We start from the raw sequence: 15780 nt of genomic DNA on the forward strand, positions 1-15780 counted from the left end.
GCTGACAGTTTAATACCAATAGCATGTGCCTGTGACCTGGGAGGTCTGCTTTGAAATCCTAGCCCTGCGTGACTGAGTCAGGGTCTGAACCTGTGAGGCCCAGTCCGGGCCGTGTCCCAACCAGTTTGCCCTCCCACAAGGCCAGTAGGTAGTGAGAGATTAATTTTAGTCTTTCCTAGTGAGTCTGTTTTGTTCTTTGTATGAAAAAGGTTGAAAGGGCTAGGAAGGGAGTAGACAATCACACCTTCTGTTAAAAATTAGAAATTTGGAGTTTAATATTGTCATCTGTGGTTTATTAATAGCCTCACATTGTAACTTCCTCTCTGCTGTTGTCATAAATTAAATTTCTCTTTTTCTTAGTAACTAAAAAAAAAAATTGTACTGTTCAGCAGCTTCATCTATGAAAGTAAGTGTTCATGTCCTACAGGTCTATCTGTTGGTTATGATATTTATCTTAAGGATCTACTACATCTGTTTGGTATTGTTGGGAAAAGGTTTGGTTACAATAAAATCATTAAATCCCAAGTAACATAGCAAAAGATACACTGAAGGAGCTGTCTGCAACAAGCACAGCAATATGTGGTGGGTTGGCCTTGAGTAGATGCCCAGTGCCCACCGAAGCCGCTCTATCACTTCCCTCCCCAGCTGGACAGGGGGAGAAAAAAGTACAATGAAAGGCTGGTGGGTCGAGATAAGGACAAGGAGAGATCACTCACCAATTACCATCACAGGCAAAACAGACTCGAGTTGGGGAAATTAATTTAATTTATTACTAATCAAATAAGAGTAGGATAATGAGAAATAAAACCAAATCTCAAAATACCTTCCCCCCACCCCTCCCTTCTTCCCAGGCTCAACTTCACTACTAGTTTTCTCTACCTCCTCCCCCCAGTGGCACAGGGGGATGGGGAATGGGGGTTGTGGCCAGTTCATCACACGTTGTCTCTGCTGCTCCTTCCTCCTCAGGGGGAGGACTCCTCACACTCTTCCCCTGCTCCAGCATGGGGTCCCTCCCATGGGAGACAGTCCTTCATGAACTTCTCCAACATCAGTCCTTCCCACGGGCTGCAGTCCTTCAGGAATGGACTGCTCCAGGGCAAGTCACAAGTCCTGCCAGCAAACCTGCTGCAGCGTGGGCTCCTCTCTCCACGGGTCCACAGGTCCTGCCAGGAGCTTGCTCCAGCACAGGCTTCCCATGGGGTCACAGCCTCCTTCAGGTGCCTCCACCTGCTCTGATGTGGGGTCCTCCATGGGCTGCAGTGTGGATATCTGCTCCACTGTTAACCTCCATGGGCTGCAGGGGGACAACCTGCGGCGCCATGGTCTTCACCACGAGCTGTCAGGGAATGCCTGCTCTGGTGACTGTAGCACTTCCTCCCCCTTCTTCTTCACTGACCTTGGTGTCTGCAGAGTTGTTCCTCTCACATCTTCTCACTCCTCTCTCCTGGCTGCTGTTGCACAGCAGTTTTTTCCCCTTCTTAACTATGTTATCCCAGAGGCGCTGTCACCATTGCTGATTGTCTCGGCCTTGGCCAGCAGTGGGTCCGTCTTGGAGCCGGCTGGCATTGGCTCTATCAGACACAGGGGGAGCTTCTAGCAGCTTCTCACAGAAGCCACCCCTGTAGCCCCCTCGCTACCAAAACCTTGCCACGCAAACCCCGTACACAATGTCATCACCCATGATTTGTTTAGAGTTATAAGTTTAAATTCTTGTTAAAGAGGTTGATTGACTGTGGTGGGGGGCATGTGGTGCATGCAGAGGGAGCTCACAGGTCTGCCAGAGCCCGAACACTGCGTTGGGGGGGCCACAGGTGGGATCTTGGAGGGTATCCCAGGGGCCTTGATATTCTCACGTACGCTTAGGAGGAGATAGCAATCTCTTTTTCCTGTTTAGTTCTTGTGTTGTTAGTGTTCTGTAACTTCTTTCTGCCCAATCTATATTAATTTTACATTTCTATCCAATTATTTTAGTTCTACCTATTTTATATTAAATAATTACTATTGAAGGTTTTTAGTTAGTTTTGTTTTAACTTTTTGTTGGCTTTTTTTTAAATTTGAAGGTCTCATTCCTAGGTTTCAAAAAAAATGCAAAACAACCTTTTCAAAAGTTTAAAGGAGAATGGGGGAAAAGCATGAAATTTAAACTTACAAGCACAATTATTTCCTGTTTTCATATTCTTTTAAACTTATTTCTCTGAGCATGAAAAATCTAAGCTCATTCAAAAGACATCAAAAAGACATTTCTAAGTAGTCATGTATTTGTCTTTGATAACTAAGTGAAATTTTTGTTTGGAAGATATGAATCACCGTGCAACAACCACAGCAGTATAAAGTTTAGTTAAAAGATGAAGACTAGAAAAAGAGTTTGATGGTGAAGGATTATGTTTATCCTCCCAGAGGTCAGAAACCTGTGGCAGAGTGGGGAGGACTGTGTAAGTAAAGCTACCTTCAGTGTCTGCATTTTCAGCAGTCTTTCTCAGTTCGATGGCAGTGTTGTCGTCTAGTCTACATTGGAAGACATTGGTTTGTTTGCTTTTAATAACTTGATGTAAATAATAAATAACACAGATTTTCTGCAGAGCAAAATACCAGAACTTTAGCAAAGCTTTATCCAGCTTTCTTCTGGAAATTGCTTCTGTGCAGCCACATATTTTTATGGTTTTATTCTTTCCTTTTGGACCCATTTATTGTCTCACTAATACTGTTTCTCAAGTTACATAGGTAGCTCACAGAGAGAATGAGCTACCAGGCTGCATGAAGGTCCTATTCACTCAGATTGGGCAAATTCTACATTTGAACTACTGTCATGTATGTCTTACATTTAACTCAGTTCCATCCTTCTGTTTACTTGAAGTAGTACAGAAAAGTACAGCAAGAAATCTGCTGAAGTATATTTACAACATACATTTTTTCAGTTCATTTTAAAACATTGCATGCCAAATTCTGAAACGATATGGTGAAGAGATGAGTATTTGTATTACTTAGAATAGGAGATCAGTGATATTTCCCAATATTTTTTTTTCCCATCCCTTTTTTGGTGTCTGCGTCTCTCTGTACTGCAGAGGTACAAAATACTTAACTCAGCCCCAAACTCAGCCCACTGTAGCCACCACATTTTTTAAAAACCCGAATCAACTCCACAGTCATATTTTTTTTTAAAGATTTCAATTCCAGCAATAGCCTTATTAAAACCAAACAGAAACAGAAGAAATGAAAGTTGTTCTATACAACTGCCACTATTCTGCTGCCACTGGACATATAATTTCATAGGCAACCTGTCCAGAAATAGTACATCTGTCTTCTCAGTCCTTGATTTCTGCTGAGAATGACACTAAATCTACCAACTGGCGACAGCACTGAAAACAGCTTCTCTGGGAGGAAGCTGCTTTGACATCACCATCTACTTCCGCGGGTCACTGAATAACTGCTTTATTATAAGGAGTTTCAGTCATTATTAATCTACAGCAGTTCCAAACTTGGACATGAATGTTGTTTCCTAAGTCACTGAAGTCTCCAAAAGTAAGTTTGAGAAAGATTGGAGAGTAGAGAAATTGAAACCTTTATCTACATTTTTGTAGGGTTTGCTGTTTGTTAGGCACCTCAATTTTTATATATTATACTAAACATTTATTTCATTAAATTTGAATAAAAGTTAGAAACATTTAAAGTCAAGGGGAACAGTATATCCTTTTACTCTTAAAATCTCGAGAGAGACATCCATATTCAAAATGCTGTGAGAGAAAGTGCAGTACTTCCCATTCTGTCGTAGTAGCAAAAATGACAGAGGTAGGAACTGTTCTTCAAAAGCACTGCATGCATTAGAAGCCTCATGTATGGAAATTTATATTCTTCTGAAAAAACTCCTTACATTTCACTCTTAGAGGAAGTCTGCCAGAGTAGCTGGCCAGGAGGAAGAGAAAAGTTTTTCCTGTGCTAACGGAATCTGGGCTTCATTCAGCTTTTTCTGGGTGGGGGAAACTAGTAAACTTTAGAATATTCACATGTAAACACATTTGCTGTATTGGAAAGAAGATTGTTTACCCAAAATCCTTTCACTGAGTTTTACACTCTGCCTGAATACGGAACCAAGCACAAAAGAATCACGTCTCGTTCTTACACCACACTGCACATGACATATGCTCGCTCAGTGGTAATTGCTGTCAGCTTGACAAATCGCTAGGCGTTAAGGCTTCCTGATAATCTTTTAAATCTCTATAGATAAAATGTACAAGAAGAATGTCATCGTACAGTACTGAGCACTTAAAAAACACAGTGCTGGCGACACGATTCTACGCCTAAGAAGGTGGCTTTGACTGATGGACCCTCAGTTCCCTTCTCCCCTTCCAGACCACAGGGGAGCACTGGGGCAACCATTTCTTGACAGGGTGGGAGCAAATTCTTTAAAATGGTGCCCCTCACAACCCTGCCATGAGTTAAATAGGACTTTTGCTGTTTCTGCTGTTTTGGGGCAATCTACCTGGCTCTTGCTGCAGTTTTATTACCTACCGCACTTGATGTGGGAATGAAATATTTTTATCTATTAATTTGCTCAAAGGAAAACTTACTAAAACTCTCTTTAGAAATAAAAGCAAGAAAGTGTAAATATGGAGAGCTGGAGTCTTAAGGGGAGGCTCAATAGGATGACAGTTGCAAAAAAGGGCAAGGAGAGAGTTATGCTCCTACAAATGCCAATTGATTATAGAACTTGTGTGGAAGAAGGAACCTTCCATGATTAACTTTCATTAAGGTAATAAACATGTTTTTCTACATTTCCACATGAATAGCCTAAGGATTTGTAGGGTATACTACAAACACTTCCACTTCTGCCTTTTGCTCATTTCTTCCTTCAAAATGAGCTTACCTTCCCAAGGTTTTCAAGCTGCTACAATCATTCATAGGCATATATGAAAATATATAAAAATATATTTTTTTAGTGCCCCAAATCCATTTTTTGTCAAATGTTTTGTCAATGTTTGCTGACATTTTATGTAAATTCACAGCTAGTTTTAACTACCTTGACATAAATAGTTCTCTAGTTGTAAAAAATGTAGGTTCCACAGCTTCAGTATTGCAACTTCCAGAAGAAGAGATACAGAGGAGTAAGTTATAATTAATTCTTATTGCTGTATAATTTTACAGAAGATAAATTAATTACTGGTATTGGTATATTTAGTTTTAGATTATTATAGTATATTTTATATATAGAATTATACTTTATTTTTCAAATATAACATTTTTGGAATTCACTCATCCAGTAGCTCAGAAATGTTCTGCAGCATATCTGTTCAGAAATAGGAATAATCTCCTTAGCAGTTTAGCTGTAGAGTGGTCTAACATCATGCCCATACCTGAGAGGGTTTTGTGAGGATGGGGACATTGCAAGGCACCTGAGTCATCTGGAGCACATAAAAATCTGAATTTTATCCAAATTTCATCCTCTTCCTCCAATATCCTTCCTCTTCTTGTGACTTCTTCGTTTGCTGTACATCTAATCACGTCTCCCTTGTTCCCATGTATCATTTTTGTTATCATTGTCACTGACAGCTTTACTGTTAGGAGCAGCTGGGTTTGCTGGCAGTTGCATTGGGATGCCAGGGTTTTCTGGGATGTTTCTCCCACTGTTATGCACAAGTTAGCACTAAAGGGACACGTGCCAAATATGTTGTACTGACACAGAAATACAGCCTGCATCTCACCCTCCTCTCAGAGTGCTTGGAAGTGCCACCTAAAAGCAATGTTCTCAGCTACCACCAACTTCATTTCTCTCAAACTCACAGCTCATGCTTATCGAGTTGTAAAAAGACCTACAGTCTTGTCCTTGGTGGACATTTTTAATTTGAGCATCTTCTCACATTTCCCTCAAGGTATGTAAGCTAAATATATGATGCTACATTTGAAAGATACTTCTTTGAACATATATATATCCCTTTTTAAGACAAGTCAGTAGAGACTGGTTTGTTTATAATAAACTATGAAAACTGATCTAAAATTTCTGAGTGCTCTGATACGTTACTCATTTTAGTGTTGAATGTCATTCATTGTGGTGTCAGAGGCAGAATTTAACAGCAAATCATATAACCTTCCTTTGAATTTATTAGCTGTTATGGAAACTGAAACAGTCAGCTGAATCTTGGAAGATGTGCTTCTTTTACAACAACTACAGCTACAACTACAACTGCAAGTACAGCAATGCAACAGAACACAGCTCGGAGAAGAACACCAGGGACACTGCTGCAAAGAAGAGCACTGAGAGGGCGCCAGCTCCTTCACAAACTGCCATGTCAATAAAGAATAACATGAGAATAAAGGGAACATACAGAATTGAATTCTAAACCTGGGAAGAAAAACATGAGCACGAAGTAAAAACAAAACCTGACCCCTGGACAGAACCTGGTGCCATGGCATGTTCAAATGCCACCCAGGAACAGAAAATAAATGGGAGAGCTCTTTCAGTGAGGAGTACTTTCAAAAAGGGACTGTTTAAAATGGCCTGATGAATAGTCCCCTCTCTTGCCCCCGTGTTCTGAATATAACTGTGTAAGTACAGAGAGTTGAAATAACAAAACCCTACTTCACTTTGTTATAAATATTTAGGTGGCATGCACTCTCAAACATTGCAGTTCCTCTTTAAGAGTCAACCATTCTTCATGCCAAGCAAGAAACTAAACGTTAAAAAGACACAAAAAACCCCCACCAAAATGAAATGAAAAGGGTTTTTTTTTCCAGGTTTCCCAGTATTTCCAAGTTTATTTTTCTTCAAAGTCGGTGAGTCATAAACCTTACAGGGGAGAGATTAGAGAATAATACCAAAATGCCTAGGTATATTAATGAGATATTTATACACCTGTGATGGAACTCTTTTCCAGGCAGTAGTTACATATGTAATAACAGAGAAAAGAAATTTCAGGACAGGTTATTAGTGTTCTTTCTGTTGTTGTTGTTGTTGTTTTTAAATAGCTCAACCTATTAGGAATAGTATTGATTGTGAAACCGCATGATTTCTTCCTATTCCTCTCTCAAGAGAAAAAACAATAGTGCATGTTTATAGAAATCCTATTTAAGAGAGAACAAAATCAGACCAAAATGTTAGGTAAGGTTCATATGTTTTTGTCTGACTTGTCTAGGATTAGGTGGGGGGAAATTGCAGTAGAGGGAAAGACCTTTGGGAAGCTGATATTTTCTATGTTGACTCCAGTATTTATGCTTCTTTGGGTACGAGCTACAGCTTTCATTTTTACTAGTAACTAGGGGCAATAGTCATCTATGGGTCCAAAGGCTCCAACGTTTCCCTGGCTTTGAAGAGCAGGCTGCTCACTAACCAAACAGTGAAGAGTTGTTGCAAAATGGAAAAGCTGCTTTTTCCCCTCTCTCAGCCTTTAAAGAGTTCAGGTAATACGTATTACCTAAACTGATGCACCAACATTCAAATGAGAGCTGACTCTCAAACAGTGCTTTTAAAAGTTACTAAGCTATTTTCATGAAATAATAAGTGTACTTCTGTTTTAAACTCTGTCTTAAGAAGAAACTGTATGGTTCTCTTCTTGGTTGTTGGTTGAGAATTTATTGTATGCATGAAGAACTCTGAAGTTTAACTTCATGTAATTTTTCCTGGAAAGCCTATGCTTTACAAGTGGGGAGCAGAAAAGAATTACACGCAAGGTGGACTTAGCACTTTCCAGCTTCATTTTGTTGACTTTCCTGTTAAATGTTTTGTGGTTTGTGAAAGATTAACGGCTGTTAGAGTTTAAACTCTTCCTACAGCTTGGCTGTCATCATCATCATCAGATGACAGCTTGCTAATGTTAAACAGTTGCTGAGGCTTCTATTCCTAATTCTGTAGTTCTTCTAAGGAATTCCATGTCTCTATTTTCTAAATGAAAGTGTCCTGCCATGTGCTAGTTTCTCCTTCTTCAGGACTTGAAGGCTCATTAATCTGATGCCTTCTTCCATTATGTCGCCTTCTTTAAAAAACCCAAACCAACCCAAAAACCTACCTCATTCCCAAACCTACAGCCAAAACCTTTAATGCCACATATCCTAACTACGGGTAAGCCAATGGAAGCCAGCATCAAAAGGAGGTCACTTTTAAGCTCTGCTCAGAATACTACCCTCAAAAGGTCTGTGAACCAACGTACATTATAATCTTTATTCACTTTATCCTTTTTATTTTTGCCTGTTTTTTTGAAAATCAGTTGCAAAACCACTCTGATGATCCACTCCCAATATTTAGTATCCCTATAGACAGTGATATCTAAGAGTCCCTTGAGTATGCGTGTATGTGGCAATCTTGACTTTCCTCCAAAACAAACCCTCATACAAAAGAAAAAATCCCAACCTCTTGAAAAACAAACTGAACAAAATAACCAAAATGATAAGATGACCTGGAATGCACTGATCTGGGGCTGTAATGCATTCATAAGAGTAGCTTAAACTTTCAAAACCTTTTGATATTTGCCCAGGAGAGGTAACTCAAAACAACACATTTGGAAAAATACTAAATAAATGATTACCCAAGAGGATATATTTGTTAGTTTCTGAGGGTATGGCTTCAGGGAATAATTAAAAACCAAAATAAAAAAACCTAAACCCAAACAATAAAACCAAATCACTGTGAAAGCAATTCCCAGGGCTAGAAGCCTTGCAGGTAGGTGATGAAGGTAGAGAATATTAAATACCTGTAGTCTCATTGTCAGGGAGGAAAGAGGAAAGACTGTTTGGCTTAGTGAATTAATTTCCAAAGTTTCTATTTTCTACAGATCTGAGGCATGCAGCATCTTCATAGTCTAAGCACAGAGGTCCAGATAACAGGTTTCTTGTATAGTGCATGAACACCAGTAATTAAATCCCCTCCTCAAACACGGTGTGTTCATCAGGCTACAGTTTACTGTGTTGCACTGAAGTTCCTTCCTATAATTTTAGGTGAGACTTTGAGAATGTCACATTTTTACAAAATAGAAATATAGAAAGCATCACTTAGACTGAGGATCTTTCAATACCACCTGGGGATACTGACTCCCCTCTTCTGCTGGCATCATCTTCAGCTCCTTTAACAGATGATTAATGGCCAAAATAACTTTTCAGTAGATCTGGTGCATGGTTTCAGGAGAAGAAGAAAAATATACTCAGGAAATACAGTTTAATCACACAATGACAAAATCAAATTCCTGCAAACATGTGTGTCCATTCCTGCAGGTCTTTGGGTGGAAACTAGAAAGATCTTCAGCTTTCCTTCAAACAGAGCCAGGAAACTGGCAATCTTGGTGCCCTTCTTGGCAGCAAGTTTTATGGTCAGTAGCCTGAAGAAATGATACAGGATTGCAAGAAATCTCTGTTTCCAAAATACAAGAAAAAATAGATGGCTCTTTGTTAACATTGCATTATTTTAAGAACAAAATTGTTGAATCCCTGTGCTGTGGAAAAAAATGAAATTTAATCTAACAAATTGCACTTGAACAAGAGTAATTTTGCAGTTTGTCTGGAACAGGAGTTCTGGATATCACCTAGGACACTTTTCTGTTAGTGACATCTTTACTGCTCTGAGCCTGTAAACAGATTTACTTTTACAGAAGGTGTATGTGTGGGTTTTTTTAAAATAAATTTTCTTCTTCAGGACTAGGCAGTATCATTTACTCACTGTTTCAAGTAGACATCAAAACAGAACAGCACAATCTTTTTCTGGAATTGGACAGAAAGAATAGTGACACCCTTGCATTGAAACTAAGCAGTGGTTTTTTTTTTTAGTTCAGTACAGTTGACTTCTTCACAGGTGAACGTGGAAGGAAAAAGACATCACAGTCATGCCTTCTGCCATCACCAATCCTTCCGCTGTTGGAGAATCATCCCCTCTGGAGATGTGCAGTGCAGCTGTGGCAGGGTGCCTGCCTATGTGCCTGTCCTCCCTCTACAACTGAGGAGCTGTCAGACTATGAATGCCACCGAAAAAAAAAAAAAAGATAAGTATTAAGATAAAAGTATCAGCATCACATGGTAATGATTTTGTGCTTAATTTCTTGCTTATGTTTCTGGCCTACAGAAAGCTTGTTGCTGTTCAAGCAGTGTATTGAAAAACAGGATTATAAAGCTGTGATTCTACGGTTGCCTGCACTTGTGCTAAGCTTAAGAGATAATTTGCACATATCCATGTGGTGTCTACTGAAAGCCATAGTCTGAGGCTTTGATTATAGGATTTATTGTACACTGCACACTTGGAATCCTGTAGGCTGCTATCAATGTTTGAAGACATTAAAAAGAAGGAAAAAAAAAGTTAAAAAATATGTGTACCAGATTTTTTTACTCTCTACTCCCAGCATCTATGTTTCTGTCATGAAACAAACTATGTGAATGGACATGTGTAGTAACAAATAAATAGGAATGCATAGTAAGACAGATGCACTTTACTGGCAGTAACATTAGGCGACCTGTTGTTCATTTTTCCTATAACTTTTCTTCCCTTTTTTTCTACTCGAGGATGCATTTATTCTATAGTTTCTGTAGTCTGATCATAAAGGGCTGACTAGTGCTTAGCTCTCTCTTGCCTCCACTGGATAAACTTCAACTATCTTTCTGGGGCTTTTAGCACCATTAGACTGCCCCATTTCCTTTTCCTGGAGATTTTATTACCTATGCAATTGAAGTGCTTTCCATTATACCTGGGAAAACAGAATGTTATCTCTGGACATCTTCACCTGTGATTTTTAGAAATCTCTTCTTGTGGTTTAACCCGGCAGGCAGCCAAAACAACCACACAGCTGTTAGCTCGCTGCCTCCCACAGTGGGATGGGGGAGAGAATCAAAAAAAAGTAAAACTCCTGTGTTGAGATAAAACCAGTTTGATAGGACATAAAAGGATGATAATAATAATAATAATAATAATAATAATAATAGAATATACAAAACACATGATGCTCAGCACAATTGCTCACCACTCGCTGACCAATGTCCAGCTAGTTCCCAAGCCACAGCTGTCCCCAGCCAACATTCCCCAGTTATGTATGGAGCATGATGTCATATGGTATGGAATATCCCTTTGGCCAGTTTGGATCAACTGTCATGGCTGTGCCCCCTCCCAGCTTCTTGCGCACCTCCTGCTCATGCCTCCTCGCTGGCAGGGCCTGGGAAGCTGAAAAGTCCTCGACTTACTCGTAAACACTGCTTGGCAACAACTAAACCATCAGTGTGTTATCGACATTATTTTCATCCTAAGTCCAAAACACAGCACTATACCAGCTACTAGGAAGGAAATGAACTCTATCTAGGCTGAAATCAGGACAGTATCCATTCTATACCATTTATGTCATGCCTAGGTCCCACACTTTCCAATACATTGCAATTAATCATCACCACCATTTTTCCTGTCTTATAAAACAAACCATTATTTCTGGGAAAAAAAATAACCAATGTCAGATGAACGGTTATGAGAAGTGCTCTGAAAGGAGCAATGGAAGTGAGCAGCACTGAGCTGTCTCATAGGCAAGATGTCGTATAATCCTTCCCACAATCTTATCAGAGAAAAACTTTAAAACTTGCTAGGCCTCCTCTCCTTACTGCTGTTAGAGACTGTCCCGCAATCTCACCAGCTAGAAGTGGTGTGACTCCCAGCATTGGTGCTTTCCTAAGCAGACTACAGCAGATGCTCTTGGGACAGCAGCAACTTTTAGCTTATGTAGGTCTTTTTTCTTGATGGTGGTAACTCAGCCAGCCCCTTTTCATTTATAGCTAGTAATTGTATGCACTCACTGTCTTCGTTTTGATAGAGTAAAAAAGAGTTTAGCACCCCCTTGTAAAAAATGCTCGGAGCCTGACCCAGTGAACTTTCTCCGTACACCTTCCTGTATGATTTACCGGGGGGCCTGCATGAGCCAGGCAGCTGAGCGAGAGCCAGCCTGCTGTGCTCCTGCTGTGCCTCCTCCCATCCCAGGCGTTGTTCTACTTCCTATAAACATTTCAAAGCTATTGTTTCTGACATCTTATGCTAAAATATTTATTTTCAGTGAAAAAGTTCTGCAAAACTCTTGGACTAGCAGCTACCTCACTGCAGCAATATATTTTGAGAGCTGAACTCAGTCAGCAAATATTGACTGTCTTCATGTTCTCCTGTCCGTGGTTCCAGCTGGATTAATACTTTCCTATTTTTGTTGATGCATTTTGAAGACATAGCTGAGGTGTGCAGTCAACCAGCAAATTAAAACAAACAATGACTATTACAGAAAGTAGCTGCATTTGTGTGTTTATTTGATAAGAGAGAAGCTTTTTTCCCAACATACATTTTCTTTTAGAAAATGATACTACAGGCTACTGAGTTTCTTGCCATTTTCTATTGGTGTTTTCTGTTGGGAAATATTCCCTGGCTTATTGTTATTTCCAAAAGCCTTAATTTCTATATAGAATTCCTTCTAATAAAACAATTTGAGGTAGAAAAGTCTGAGGAGAAAAGAGTGACTATTTTATTTTTTCCTGCTAGCCTGACATAACAGATAAAGGCTGAATCACTGAGAGGCCAAAAACCTGTTCAAAGAGAATAAGACATCAAGCCAGAAGGGCTTCCCAGTGAGCAGGTGCATAACTATGATGCTTGTTAAAAAAGTGAAGCAAAAAATTTCTTAGAAGAAAGGTAGAAACGGTGATGCATTGCCTCCTCCCCAGGGTTACCGTCCAAGGATGAAGCAAGAATCCCATTCGTTACTAGGTTGTATATGTGTTAGAATGACAGGAAGAGGGAGCTGAAGAAATAAGTGGACAGGATTGGAGTGATCATTGCAATGAGTTACAGCAGACAGGCAGGCAGGGAAGCCATCCTGAACAGAAGGTGCAGTAGAGTAGTTTCTATGTCTCTCTGCTTTATGTGACAGCTCTGTAACACAGTACAGTGGTCTTAGGCTATTGGAGAGAACACCCAAAGCCATTAACCAGTCATCAAAAGATCTGAAAACAATAGAAAAAAACCCCAAAATTTCATGTAGAATGTAGTAACTTGAATGAGATATCTGCAAAGCATTTGCATCCAAATAGGATACATTTTTCACAGGATAGTAAGGTCATAGGAAAATTCAGATTGGAAGGGCCCTCTGGAGGTCGCCAGTCCAAAGCAGAGGGCTTTGTTTAGGTTCTGAAAACCTCCAAAGATGGAGTCTTCCCAGACAACATGGGCCAAAGCCTGTCTGTCCTCATAGTGAAAAAGTTTTCCTTTATGTCCAGTCTGAACCTCACTTCTTTCAAGTTATTCCTGTTGTCTCCCACCCTCCTACCACACACTACTGTGAAGAACCTGGCTCCATCAATTGCCTCCTCATAGGTGCTGGGGGCCTGCTCGTGAGTCCCCCTCAAAGCCATTCCTTCTCCAGGCTGAAGAAGCCCAATTCCTCTCTGATAAGGAAAGTGCTCCAGCCTCTCTGCCATCTTGGTAGTCCTTTGCTGAACATGCTCCAGTTTGTTGATGTCTTTGTCATACTGGGGGGTGGGGCTAAACTGCACATACTATAAAAGATGCAGTCTAATGAGTGCTGAATAGAGGGGGATAGTCCCTTCCTTATGAACTGCTGGCCATGCTCCTGTTCATGCAGATAAGGATGCTGCTGGCCACCTTTGCCATGAGGGTGCATGGCTCTTTCAGGCTCAGCTTGTCGTGTGCCAGGGCCTTTCTTGCAGGTCTGCCCTTCACCAGCCTGTTCGCTCCCAGCCTGTGTCATTTCAGAAACTCCATCCTAAGGGCAGGACTCGGCACTTGTCCTTGTTCAGTTTCATATGGTCCCTGTTGTCCTCTTTCTCCAGCCTGGCTAGGACTCTCTGAATGGCAGGTCTGCCATTGAACATCATGACTGCTTCCAGTTCGGTGCTGTCTGCAGTGTTGCTGACAGTGTGCTCCATTACCTTCTTCAGGTCATTAATAAATATGTTAAACAGGAAAGGTCCCATTGCAGATCCCTGCGGTACTCCACAAGTCACTGAGTACTACCCATAGAATTCTACTCTCTGAAGCCAATTATCTACCCAGTTTTTTACACATCTGGTTGTCCACCCATCCAGACCATAATGTCCTAACATGTATACAAGACAGTTATGGGAGACAGCGTTAAAAGCCATGCTAAATGCAAAGTAAATGGCATCTACTGCTCTACTCCAGTTGGTCAGATATGATTTGCCCTTGCCAATCTCTGCTGACTATTCCCAGTCACCTTCTTCTCCACATACACAGAAATGTGCTGCAGGATTATTCACTCCACAAATGTGAAACTCTTGCATCAAGAAGTTATCCCCAACACCCATGAGAAATCCTTTGACTGCTTGGGTCCCTCCTTGTTGCCCTTCCAGGAGCTGGCAGACCTCTGCAAGGACGAGGGTCTGCAGTGCAGAGACTTCCATGAGTTGTTTAAAGAAGATGTCAACAACTTTCTCTCTCACATTGGGTGGTTTGTAACAAACTCCCACCACAACACCTTTACTGGCCTCTGCAAGCTCTTACCTAGACTGCTGTCCATCATGTACAACAGCCCCATATATGTGAGCTGCTCCTGCTTGTAGAGGGCAACATCCTCCCTTGTGTCTCTCTTGTTCCCGTTGTCTTTCATCCTTTGTTTTCTTATCCCTTTTTACTGTTTCTTTTTTAGCTGTGGTCTGCAATCTCTCTCCCCCATAATTCCTGGTTTAAATTTGTCCTCACCAGGTTGGTCAGCCTGCTGGCAAAGATGCCCATGCTCCTCTTTGTCAGGTGTATCCCATCTCTTCCTAGCAGTCCTCCATCTTCAGAGAAGATCCCATGGCTGTAAAGGTGAACTCCCTGATGTTGACACCTCCTGTGTGAGCAGGTGCTGACCTGCAGAGCTGGATCCTCCCTCAGATCCTGCTTTGAGTCAAAGCCTCTGCTGTGCTGGGGTAGTTGGTCCTGAGAGTGATGGCCATTGTGCTCTGTGGGGCATCACCACCGTGGTAGTGGACTCTTGCTGCCTTCATTCATTTCCAGTCTCCTCCTGTGCATCCACTGGCACATGCTGCTGTGCTTGTCTGCTGTGTTCACCAGCAGAGGTCTCGCATCCCTGTGAATACAGCTCTATAATTCAATTATTTGTGGATAGATTATCATCAATAATTTCCAATTAAGTTTGATTTAGCTTAAAGTCCAACAATTAAGTCTCTCTGTTTCTGCTTTGGTCACATGCTTAATTTTAAGTGCTTAATTTTAAACTATCGCTTTGGTGGTTAGAATAATGAGTGGCATTAGGTCCACATTTCTGGGGGAAGAATAACTCTCTCAAAATGCATCTATTGACTGCCAAAATATGTGCTGTGATTTATTAACAGATAACAGCTTTCATTTGTGGAAGCTCACATTCTTTCTGAGATATAATTGTAACAGTTTTGATGTACAACAGACCACTTGAAAACACAAATTCAAGGTGATAAGAACATTCTGTTGCTAATTCCATATACAAAGAGAAGAACATTTGCTACACACTGAGTTCAAACAGGGATCTAAATTGTCTGTCTTCCTGTGAAGCTCAGTTTGATACCTGAGTTTGGGATATCTAATTGGCAACACCAAAAGAAAAGAAGCGGTGTGGGAATAACTTCCTAACCTGGAAACAAAGGATAAAGGAAGTGCTTTTCAAGTACAAAGAGGAAAAAAGCAAAAAGTAAGGTATGAAGCTTTTCAGTTTTATGTAGAAAGATCAGTTTTGTGACTATTATTTTCTCATGCAAATAATTAACAGTCATGCAGGAGGCAGTAGATGATAGAAGGATTTTTATATACAGATAAATTAGTACGAAATAATAAGACAATGTTTT

The sequence above is a fragment of the Grus americana genome, chromosome 2 (assembly GCF_028858705.1).
Source record: "Grus americana isolate bGruAme1 chromosome 2, bGruAme1.mat, whole genome shotgun sequence".
Classification (NCBI taxonomy): domain Eukaryota; kingdom Metazoa; phylum Chordata; class Aves; order Gruiformes; family Gruidae; genus Grus; species Grus americana.